The sequence below is a fragment of the Loxodonta africana genome, chromosome 4, assembly GCF_030014295.1.
Source record: "Loxodonta africana isolate mLoxAfr1 chromosome 4, mLoxAfr1.hap2, whole genome shotgun sequence".
In the NCBI taxonomy this organism is placed as follows: domain Eukaryota; kingdom Metazoa; phylum Chordata; class Mammalia; order Proboscidea; family Elephantidae; genus Loxodonta; species Loxodonta africana.
Genome location: NC_087345.1, coordinates 42917820 through 42930352, shown reverse-complemented (window position 1 = coordinate 42930352; position 12533 = coordinate 42917820). Strand labels below are relative to the sequence as shown.

Sequence of the window (12533 nt, the reverse complement as noted above, 5' to 3'; positions counted from 1 at the left end):
GGCTGGAGTGAGAAGCATGGAATGCTGCATAGTGGTGCAGAAACGGTGGGAAGTTTGGGGTCAAATGCATCTGAGTTTAAATCCTGGGGCGTCTGTTTATTTACTTTGTGTGACTTTGGGCCAGTCAGTTTCCTCAACTATAAACACTTATATTTCTGGGTTGTGGGAAGGGGTAGGATGATTTGTGTAAAGCACACAGCTCCTTCTCTGGCATCTATCTGGTAGGTGCTTGGTATATGGTAAGTATCAATAGAAAGAGATACATTCATTTCTGGGGGAATAGTATTTTTCTATCACCTCTTCTTTGTTTCCTGTGTTTTCACCACTCTGCCTTAGTTTCTGGTGGCTGCCATAACAACCAACCACAAAACTGGTGGCTTAACACAGCAGAAATTTATTCTCTCCCAGCTCTGGAGGCTAGAAGTCTGCAATCAAGGTGTAGCAAAAGCTATGCTCCTTCTGGAGGCTCTAGGGGAGAATCTGTTCCTCGCCTCTTCCAGAATTAGACGGCTGCTGGCATTCCTTGGCTTGTGGCTGCATCTCTCTCTGGTCCATCTTTATATCACCTTCTCTTCTGTGGGTCTGGAACTAATCTTCCTCTGTCTCTCTTTATAAGGACACATGTGATTACCTTTATGGCCCACTTGGAAATCCAAGATAAACTCCTCTCAAAATCCTTAATCGCATCTTTTGCTGTAAGTAATATTCGTCCTTTTGCCATACTCGCCCCCCCCCCCAAAAAAAAAACCCAGTGCCGTCAAGTCAATTCCAACTCATAGCCATATAAAGTAATATTCACAGGTCCTGGGATATGAAAAGTGAATATATCTTTGGGGGCTATTTTTTTCCTGCCTACACACTTGTCTACACCTTGTAAAAAACTTTATAAAATATAAAAGCCTAACAAGTAAGATTTCAGAAAGAAGCTTGACTTCACTAAAAATTGGGTTGAGAAAAGCGTGTGTAGGGGGACAGGGAAGGAGAGGTGACAGTGGACCTAGTTGCCAGAAAGCCCAAAAGATGAGCACCTGAAATAAAATACCACCATATGGAAAAGTGAGAAGTAGATTTGGAATAAAAATGCTATCTTTAAAAAAATGCAGTATCACTTACTTTACAAGTTATTCCAACACATTTATCTCTAAACTGAACCCCTAGAAATTAAGCTCTTTTTGCTGCTGATTTCTACTGTAAAATTGAAACAATGCATCTGTGGAAAAATTTTCTTTGTCCTCTGAACTGAAAATTATTTTCAAAGAGATTTATAGCCACACACATTCCTATAGCATTGCATCTACTTGGACGCTACCATTCTAAATGTCACAGTGTTTTCCTCGCTATAAAACCCATTGCCGTCGAGTAGATTCCAACTCACTTTGAGCCCATAGGACAGAGTAGAACTGCCCCATAGAGTTTCCAAGAAGAGCCTGGTAGATTCGAATTGCTGACCTTTTGGTTAGCAGCAGCAGAACTCTTAACCACCGTGCCACTGGGGATCCTTCCCACTATAACCAACAACCAACCAATCTATTGCCATGCAGTTAATTTCAATTCATAGTTCTGTCAATTCCCTTGAATCATAGGAGTGCCTCCTTGCCTGGGGAATCTTCCAACTGTCTATTTGTAGCACTTCTTATTTGTTTGTGCAGGACCTTGCAGTTTCTAATAAAACCGGGCTTCATACAGTGGTCATCTACATCTAATATTTAAATATGACCTTTTGACTTGAGAAACATAAAAAAATTGTTTTTCTTGGTTTATTATTCTGTTTCATAATTCTAAACAAAGGGTATATATACAACCAGAAAAATGACAATTTTGTGTGTAGTCATATTTTTGTCTGTAAGCAAATAACCTTACCCATATTCTTAAATTAGAGCTTTACTTTTTTCTGGTCTTAGTATCAACAAAATTGTGCTTCTCCATGGTTACTTTGTTTATTTTTAATCTCGTAGACACTGTAGATTGTGTAAATGGTCAGATTTTTATGTGGATTGTTAAGTTTATTGCCCATCTATAAGAGTATAAGGAAATCTTAGCATACATTTTCACAGTAAATTCTCTATTTGGTTGCCTTTTTTTATATCATTACTCTCTTTTTTTTTTTCTCTTTTGGGTGTGTCCATGAGTTTGAGTGTGTGCATGTCGGGCATCTATATGTATGTGTGGTTGTAGATACGAGAGGAGGTATCATCTACTTCAAATATTCCCCTGATCTGGTACTCAGATTATACCTACTTTTTCAAGGTATTGTAATATGTCCTTGTCTTAGCTAGTGTTGGCTGCTATGACAGAAATATCACAAGTAGGTGGTTTTAAAGAACGGAAATTTATTTTCTTATAGTTTAGGATGCTGGAAGTCTGAATTCAGGGCTCCAGCTCTAGAAGAAGATTCTGTTTCTGTCAGCTCTTGGGGGAAATTCTTGACTCGGCTTCTTAGCACCTCCTTTCCTCTGCTTCTTGGCAAGCTCTATGTGGTAGCAATCTTTTCCCCATTTTGTGCTTCCTTTTCTCTATGTCTAATCTGCTCTTTTTATATCTCAAAAGTCATTAGGTTAAAGACACATCCTACCCTGATATAGCCTCATTGATATAACAAAGGAAACCCTGTTCCCAAGTAGAATTACATTCGTAGGCATAGGGGTTGGGATTCTAACACATATTTTGGGGGGATGCAATTCAATCCATAGCAACCTTCTTTGAATAAAAATATAATTAGGTATATATAGCTTCTAGCACAATGACCCAGGTTTCTTAAGCTATCCACTTTTCTGACTCTGCCAGCAGTAACTTTGATGGCAATTTGTAGGAAGTTACCTCAACAATTTCAAGTAAGACTTAACTTGATTAGGCAGCAAGTGACATCTGGGCTTGAAGACCAGAGATTCCCTTTGTATGGACTCATGTGGGTATTTCATTAAGATGAAATGCATCTGGGGTTTGTTAAGAGATGGGTCAAGCCAGCACACACCTAGGTTTGTCCCTCCATGGCATCTGTATCATTTAATGTGGTCTCATAAACCCTCTTGGTGAGACAGCAACCAGATGCACTGGAGACATTTCCTAAAACGGAAATAGATGGGTAGCAAAGGCATTTTTCCCTCCTTTCCGTTTTTTGCATTTCAGGGCTTGGCAGGGGTGAGCTCTGCTTTCATGTAGATGATAATGCAATGCTGTAAAGGAATCAAATCAAGCAAGATTCTCTCTGAGCTATTGACTGGTTTCTTGTTATTTTCTTGAATGTTTTCTCTTACTTTTGAAAACAGCAAAACTTAAAAGCAGGGAGGCAGCTTTTAAGCTTGCTATCGTCATTCAGATCAATTTGGAACCAGGTTCTACCTCCTGTCGCCTCTAATTTTGATGGACACTCTCCATTGGCCAGTGGCCAGAGCAGGAATCAGGAAATGATAAATGCTCATTTATTCCCTGACACAGCAGTTTGTGCTCAGATAGGAGACGACATTTACAGCTATTAAATCTATCACATTTTTGTGAGTTTATTAATATCAGCCAACAGTAATGTTGGTGATGTCTGCACTAGTAATGGTCAACTTTTGCAAGCTTTGAAACAGGTTTGACTAATCTGGTTTAAAACCATCTGCCCGTGACCAGATATCACATGGGTAAGGAGCACCTTAGAGCTGGTGTATCAAATATTTGAGGAACCCAGTAAATCCTAAGGAACAAACTTTCAGTAGAGAACTGCTTATCTGTTCTAGTGCCCCAGGAGAAAATTATCTCTAATTTTTATAGTTCTGAGTGTCTCTTGGAAAATAGGTCAATTAAACAGCATAATAGTTTTTTTTTTTTTTTTAATGTATAATGGACACTCAAATTTTTTTCTTAGCCTTTCATAGGATAATGGAGTTGATCAGCAGATTGAAGTTTGTGGGAGAAACACAAACCTCAAGGTTGTGCATATCTTGCTAGGTTTTGGTGCATCTGATATTATGAACTGGCCTCAAGCAGACATCACATAACTGAAAATGTCTTACAGCTGGTATTTGACAAGCACTGAAAGTATCCAAGGCAATGAGTTGGCATAATTACAACCGGTCTTGGCAAAAGCACTGCCAGGCCTGATATGACGTCCCACACAGACAGCACCTGCCCCTGAAATCAGGCCCACCACTACTTAAAGGGCAGCCCCTTCTCCTCAAACACATCCTTTACATTAATTCATTGTAAATTAAAGATAACCAAAAAAAAAAAAAAAAGAAAGAATACACAATTACTTAGAGTTGGGCAGATACGCAACCATGCAATTAGCTTGAAATTACACAGGTAAAAAGCCCACTGACTAGATGATCATTTAATGGCTTGTAATAAAGAATGCTTCCTTGCTTTCAAAACAGAAGCTAGGAGAGGGTGTGCGAGGGATGGGAGCGTGACATGAAAGTGTACAGTAATCTTTTGGTGGATTAAACAAGACAGAGCACATGAAAAATTATAGAGATGATTCCAAGGAGTGCATAAATATACAATTTATAGGTTATATTGACCCCTATACTTAGAAACATCAGAAGTTTTTAATGTAGCAAATTTATGTTTACTAAAAGAACGAATGGATCTTGTTTATCAACGATTTTTTTTTAATGGAAAATTATATAGATTGTTTATTCTTTCACACACTTTAAACTCAGTGACACTACTAACAAGGAATGGAAGAACAGAAGGGATCCAGCCTTGAGATGGTAATGATAGAAACAGAAGGAAAAGATGATATTTCAGGGTCAAATTATTGTGAAGAGTTAGTTGAACTTTTTTTGAACTTTTAGACGGGTACTCATTACAATATTTCTAAATAGCGTCAGATGATTGCAACATTGTAATGCAGTCCTAAAATAATTCAGTATCTTGATTGTATGACATAGTACTAGATGCTATTAGACATCTGATCCTGAGCATGGTGTTCGGAAGCAGACACTAACCTTAAAACATTGCCTATTTTTGAGATAGCTTATTTTACAGAGGTAAACGCAACAGCTATGGAGTCAGACAACTTGAGTTTGAAATTCGCAGCTACTCAATAGCTGTGGGATCTGAGGCATTTACTTAACCTTTAACCTAGCAAATTTTCAGTTTCTTTACCCATAAAATTAAACTACTAGTAAATCTACCACATAAGATTGTTGGGAAGACTAAATGAAGTAACTCATGTAAAGCCTAAAACAATACCCAGCACACTATAATGGCTCCATAAATGTTAGCTAGAATTAGTGTTGTTATGCCTGGGTAAACACTAACTTTCAAATGAGCCACACAGAGCTTGAACACAATTTGTGAATTGAGCCATGAGGCAGATAAAATCAAAAAGGGGTTGTTTATTTTGTATTTTCAAAAAAAAGGGAAAACGATGTTGAATGTTAGTCTGTATGTTACGTGAGACAAATATTATCTGTGTTGGTTCTTGGCACAATTGATACTTCCTTCTTTGTTCTACCCTGTATTGCAGGCTGAAAGTCTGGGAGCTAACTATGTATTTCCCTGTTTCCTTTGCTGGCAGGTTTCAGAATTTGCGTTAAGTTCAGTTGTTGATATATACTTGCGTAATATTTGGAAGGTAAAAGAGAGGCAGAAACGATGTGTTGGAGCTGCCTCATAACAGCTCTCAAGAATCAATTGTGTACGTCTCTTTCCAACTCCATATTCAGTGATACTAGGCCAGTAACTTGAAATTGACCTCGGTGGGAGTATTTACATCATGGGAATTGGCAAGTGCTTATCTTACAGAGGGAAACCCTGGTGGTGTAGTGGTTAAGTGCCATGGCTACTAACCAAAAGGTCAGCAGTTCAAATCCACCAGGCGCTCCTTGGAAACCCTGTGGGGCAGTTCTACTCTGTCCTGTAGGGCCGCTGTGAGTCAGAATTGATTTGATGGCAATGGGTTTGCTTTGGCTTTGGTTATCCTATGGAGAGGGCCTTGGTGAAGCAGTGGTTAAGTGCTCAGCTGCTAACCAAAAGGTTGGTGGTTTGAACCCACTAGCTACTCAGAAGAAGAAAGATGTGGCAGTCTGCTTCCATAAAGATTACATCCTTGGAAACTCTATGGGGGCAGTTCTACTCTGTCCTATAGGGTTCCTAGGAGTTGGAATCGACTTGACAACAGCAGGCACCCTGGCACAGTGGTTAAGTGCTCAGCTGCTAATTGAAAGGTCTGCAGTTTGAACCTACCAGTTGCTCTGTGAGAGAAAGGACCTGCTATCTGGTCCCATAAAGAATTGCCACCTAGGGAACCCTATGGGGCAGTTCTATTGTGCCTTGTACAGTTGTTATGAGTCAGAATTGACTCAATGGCACACAACAACAACCCAATGGAGCAGTTCTATATCACATGGGGTTGCCGTGAGTCAAATTGATTTGATGGCAGTGGGTTTGGTTTTAGGTCCCTGGGTGGCACAAATTGTTTGTGCTTGACTACTAACCTAAAGATTGGTGGTTTAAACCCACCCCACAGCACCATGGAAGACAGGCCTGGTGATCTGCTTCTGTAATGATTACAGCCAAGACAACCTTATGAAGCAGTTTTACTCCGCAACACATGAGGTCACCATGAGTTGGAATTGATTCGATGCCAATGGATTTGGTTTTGGTTTCAAAAAAAAATAAGTGCCTCTCCACCATGCCCCCATACAGCTAGTTGTGAAATATTTCCAGCAAACCAGTGGGTAGAAACTATGTTATTCTTTTACCAGTAATGATGGGCAAATATTTGAGCATTGACAGAAGTGCGGTTTTGCGGTGACCTCTGGATGTTTCCCTGCTTATCATTCCTACATAGACTTCTGTGCCCATTGGGAGCAGTTAAGTGGAATTCCTGACTGAGTTACAGTAGCAATTTTCTGATTCTTTGAAGCCAGTGGCAAACCCATGTTAGTGGTAACTTTCCCTGACTTTTGCCCTTCCAACAGTTTTTTTTTTTAATAAGCAAAAAATTTCCTTTGTTAAATTCCTTATTGCCGAAAATACCTAGAATACTTTCTGTCTCCCTGATGAAGCTTTGATAAAATATGTTATGATATAAGTATGTGAATATAGTTACCTTGGAAGTTTGAAGTTGTCAACGATTTCATTTCACTTAGATCCACAATCAATGCCCATGGAAGCAGCAGTTGAGTAATCAAATGACATATCTTATTGGGCAAATCTGCTGCAAAATACCTCTGTAAAGCATTAAAAAGCAAAGATGTCTTGAGAACTAAGGTGTGCCTGACCCATGTCATGGTATTTTTCAGTCACCTTATATTGCATGTGAAAGCTGGACAATGAATAACGAAGACCGAAGAAGAATTGTTGCCTTTGAATTATGGTGTTGGTGGAGAATGCTGAATATACCCTGGACTGCCAAAGAACGAACCAATCTTTCTTAGAAGAAGTACTGCCAGAATGTTCTTTAGAAGCAACGATGGCAAGACTTTGTCTCACATACTTTGGACGTGTTCTCAGGAAGGATCAGTCCCTGGAGCAGGACATCATGCTTGGTAAAGCAGAGGGTCAGCTAAAAAGATGAAGACTCTCAATGAGATGGATTGCACAGTGGCTGTGACAATGGGCTCAAATATAGCAATGGTTGTAAGGATGGCGAAGGACTGGGCAGTGTTTCTTTCTGTTGTACACAGGGTCACTATTAGTCAGCATTGACTCCATGGCATCTAACAACAATGGCATCTTGGCAGGATACCTATACACCTGAAAAAAATTAAGATTTTTAAAATCAATAATAACAAACTTTGAGTATATTTGTGGGGATGCCGTCAATGAATTCATCTGAATTCAAAGATAAGCTAAATGGAAAAAAGGAAATGAGCCAATCTATAAAAAGTACTTGTAGGACATTTAGACTTCGAGAGTTGGACATTTATAGGTTTTAGAAATTTTAAAATCAAAGGGTCAAAAAACCTGTTAGCAATTTGAGGGAGTTTCCTTTCATACTTTTCTGAAATCAGAGAAACAATAACATATTACCTGTCATGGATTGAATTGTGTCCCCCCAAAATATCTGTCAACTTGGCTAGGTCATTATTCCCAGTATTATATGATCGTCTACTGTTTTGTCATCTAATGTGATTTCCCTATGTGATGTAAATCCTATCACTATGATGCTAATGAGATGAATTAGTGGCAGTTATATTGATGAGATCTACAAGATTAGTCAGTACCTTAAGCCAGTCTCTTTTGGGATATAAAAGAGAGAAGCGAGCAGAGAGACATGGGGACATCATACCACCAAGAAAGCAGCACCAAGAGCAGAGCATGTCCTTTGGACCTGGGGTTCCTATGCAGAGAAGCTCCTAGACCAAGGGAGGATTGATGACAAGGACATTCCTCCAGAGCTGACAGAGAGAGAGAGGCTTCCCCTGGAGCTTGTGCCCTGAATTTGGAACTGTAGCCTACTAGACTATGAGAGAATAAACTGTTTGTTAAAGCCATCCACTTGTGGTGTTTCTGTTATTGCGGCACTAGATAACTAAGACATAAGAATAAACCCAAGTCTTATTAATAGAGACTGGACTTACCTAATAGCAATGGGCCAGGTTTGTACATTAAATGAATATTTAGTGAAACTCTTCTATGTTGACATAGTATAGTTGCCTTCTTTAGGGATACAAACAAAAAGAGATAATCCTTGCACTTAAAGAAATTATTAAAAAAAAATACTAAAATATAATACAAGCTAAAAGTTAAAAGTTACAAGGAAAATCTCCGGTAAAGAAGTATGTGAATACTAATATGGGCAGAGATTGCTTCCAGGTGAGTAATTCAATATTCTTTACTTAGTTTCAGGCTGAGACATAAATCAGCTTTAAAGGACTAAGTGGAGGCAAGCACTGTGGTTGTTGGATGGGAAGGTAATGTGAGAGAAAAGCTTGATAAAAATTCAGAGGAAGAAAAGTGTTCATTCCCCAATTACTTCTTATGTGTATACTATGTACCCAGCTGACTCTGCAATGATAGCCAACAAGGATGTAACTCCTGCCTTCATGGGGTTTATCACCCAGTGAATAAGATTGACAAGTAAACAAATAGGTATAATGCAATGCAATGAGGGCTGAAGATTGGCTTGCTATAAGAGTAGATAGAAAAGACACTAACTAGCAGGTGGGGTAAAGGTTAGCTAAAGCTTTCTTGAAAAAATGGCATATAAACTGAGATCTGAAATATGATTTGGAGGTAACAAGGCCAAGTGGATACACAGAGTATTTCAAGTAGAAAAACCACATGTGTGAAGAACTTGGCAGTGTAAGTGTTTGGGGGATGTTAAGAAGGTCATTTTGGCTCAAGTGTGAACAGTGTGTGGAAAATATCAAGAGATGAGGCTGAAGAAGTGAATAGGAGCCAGATGATAAAGGAAATCTTAAACTATTCTAAGGTATCTGGACTTTAACCTAGTGATAAGATGAAACCATTGAATGCCTTTGAAAAGAGAAAGAAAACTTTTGGCATTTCACTGATATCTGCAATCTAGAGAGTGGATGGGAGGCAAGAGTGAAGATAGGGAATCTGGTTAGGAGACTTCTGAAAAATACAAAAGAGAGATAATAGTGACTTGGACTAGGGTTGTGGCAATAGGTATGTGGAGAAGTGGAATGATTCGAGATGTACTGGTTATCATAACAACAGAAATAATTACAGGATTTATAGCAATAGATAAAAACTACTGAATGCTTACCATGTGTTGGATGTCATGCTCACATCATTTCCTCTAATTCTCAATGACTATGTAGACATATTAGTACCTTTATTTTATGGAGAGGTGATACTGAAGCTTAGAGATCTTAAATAATTTGTTCAAGGTTGGGCAGCAACTACATTGCAGACCCAGGACCAATACTATTCTCTGAGCTGCTGTGCCAAAGTATTTTAAAGTATACATTTGGTGATGGGCAATTAAGGATAATACCCAGGTGGATGATAGTGTCATCTGATGAAAGAAGAAACAAAGAAAATAAATAGGTTTGTAAGGAAAGATCATCATTTGGTTTTAGACATGTTGATTCTTAGGTGTCTCTGGAACCTATAACAAGAAATGTCTGGAAAGAGAGAAAGAGACAGAGAGAGAGGTGTGTTGAGGAGACAGATATAAATGGAGTCATTGGCATGAAAATGTAAAGAAAAAAGTACAGATTAGATGGTTCAGGGAATGGTTTAAATAAATTATCCAGGCCAGATTTCTAGGAATGTCCGTATATAAGGAAAAGGCACCACAAAGGAGACTAATGAGGATCTGTAGACAAATGAAGATGCTTGAATATGTTTCAATGCTTACGGGAAGAAGCCACTGGGCCCCAGTGAAAACTTGGGAGAGAGGGAATACTATAGAACGAATGGCCTGGGAATGCCAGAAGGGATGTGATCCAGAGCACAGATAGATTAGGCTTAAACAGGGAAGACCTCATTTTTTTTTTTTTTAACAGAAGGTGTAAAGAAAGAAAAAAAAGGGCAGTTAAAGAAGTTTGGAAGGTATACGGCAAGAAGTTGGATTACTCGTATTTTCTCTGAGAAGTAATATGTGACATCACTCGGCAAGTCAGACATTTGAGAGGAGTGGAGAAAATTTGAAATTTCCATTGTGCAGAACATGAGTGGTGACTATGGAAGGTCAGCACTCATGGAACTGTGGGACTGTGGAAGTACATCCAGGCAGCATTAATATTCCAGATGAGAGGGATGCCCAGAAATTTACAAAGGAGTAATTTTCCCAGTTGGGTGATTCTCTTCAATAATAGCCAACTGGGTGTTGGGCTGACCACATATGGTGCTTTGCTGAGAGGTAGGGGAGGGGGTACCATGAAAGTACAAGACAATGGACAAGAGAGCTAAGAGTGTTGGCAAGAGAGTGAGTAAAGTCACAGCCAATGCCATGGGGTAATGAATGGTGGAGTGAGTGGAAAGAATCACAGAAGTCCAGAATCTTCGGTACCTGTCCCAGATCTACCGCAAGTAGTTGGGTCATATTCAGGAAATCCCTTAAACTCTGTGGGCTTCAGCTTTAATCTTTTTTCTTCTAATTGTTATTATTTTTACTGTTTAATGACTTTTTAAAAAAATTAATTTATTTTATATGTTTTTGTTGTTGAAAATGTACACAGCAAAATATACGCCAATTCAACAATATCTACATGTACAATCCAGTGACATCGGTTACATTCTTCAAGTTGTGCAACCATTCTCACCCTCCTTTTCCAAGGTATTCCTCCACTATTAAAATGAACTCACTGGCCCCTAACTTTCTTCTCTAATCTTTTGAATTGCTGTTGTAAATTTGATTCCACATGGATAGCTCTTTAAAAGAGCACAATGCTCAAGGCAGACACTCTTTACTAATTAAACTGAATTACTGTTTGGTTTAAAGAACATTTCAGGGGATGGTTTTGGTTTAATGATTATCTCAGGGCAATAGTTTCAGGGGTTCATCCAGCCTCTATGGCTTCAGAAAATCTGGATTCTATGAAAATTTGAAATTCTGTTCTGTATTTTTTCTCCTTTTGATTAGGGTTCTCCTATAGAATCTTTGATCATAACATTCAGTAATGGTACCCAGGCAACATCCAGTTCTAGTCTCATGCCAAACAAGGCAGTTGTTCATGAAGGCAATTTGCTGGGCATTTCATTTCTTCCTCCTATTCCTGACTCTTTCTTCCTCTGTTACTCCAGAAAAATAGAGACCAATTATTGTGCCTTGGATGGCTGCTTGCAAGCTTTTAAAACCCCAGGCACTATGCAAAAAACTTGGAGGTAGAACAGAATCACTAAAAATGATATTAGGCCAATTAACTGGGATATACCATGAAACCATGTCCCTAAACCTCCAAACCAAGAAGACAAATGTCGTGAAATGTTTGGTTGTACACAAGCAGCATCAGTGGCTGTTTTTTTTTTTTTTTTTTTGGTAAAAATATATATCATATGGCATTAGCCAATTTAACTTTTTACAGGTATACAACTTAGTGATATCAATTACATTATTTGGCTGTGCAGTCATTACCCTTAATCAATGCCAAATTTCCATCACCATAAACAGAAACTCAGTGCTCTGTAAGCAGTAACTTCCCTTTTCCTCCTTCCTCCTGCTTTTGATAACCACTAATAAACTTTGGTCTCTATACATTTGAGCTTTCCTCTTCTAAAAAATGAAGGATTTGATTAAATGATCAATCTCTAAGATCTATACCAAACCAGAAATTGTGTCAGTCTGTGACTACTACAGGCATCAGTAGAGGCAGAAGGCAGTGGAGGTGATGGGTCAAAGTGGACTGTGAATTCACATAGCAGATTTGAGGCTCCCAACTGAATGCATTTATTCCTACTCACATGTTTATATACAAGCTACATTGCTAAGTGTCAGCTAAGACTCAGTATTTTAATCAGAATTATACTAAAAAAATTAAGAAATTTGGGCTACTCATGGATCATTCTCTACATAACCTTTAGGAGTTTGATGTGAGATTTACAAGGACAGTGAGTTATGAAAGTGCTCATGATAGAGAAAGGATATTGAATAGAGAAAGGAACTGAAGCTGTGAAATCCCTCC

At 38.7% G+C, this 12533-nt stretch overlaps 1 long non-coding RNA gene across 50 annotated transcripts in view; it reads left to right on the top strand.

The window, feature by feature from the left end:
- Window positions 1-12533, top strand: part of LOC111753149 (uncharacterized) — a 416755-nt gene that overhangs the window by 352211 nt on the left and 52011 nt on the right. For 42 of the 50 annotated variants that reach the window (XR_010321771.1, XR_010321780.1, XR_010321779.1 and 39 more), the window contains 2 exons: window positions 617-695; window positions 7236-11188. The exons of 2 other annotated variants lie outside the window; for them this stretch is intronic. This is a non-coding gene — a long non-coding RNA (uncharacterized LOC111753149). The remainder of the gene's footprint in view (window positions 1-616; window positions 696-7235; window positions 11189-12533) is intronic. 6 more of the 50 variants (XR_010321746.1, XR_010321732.1, XR_010321734.1 and 3 more) reach the window with 2 other exon arrangements.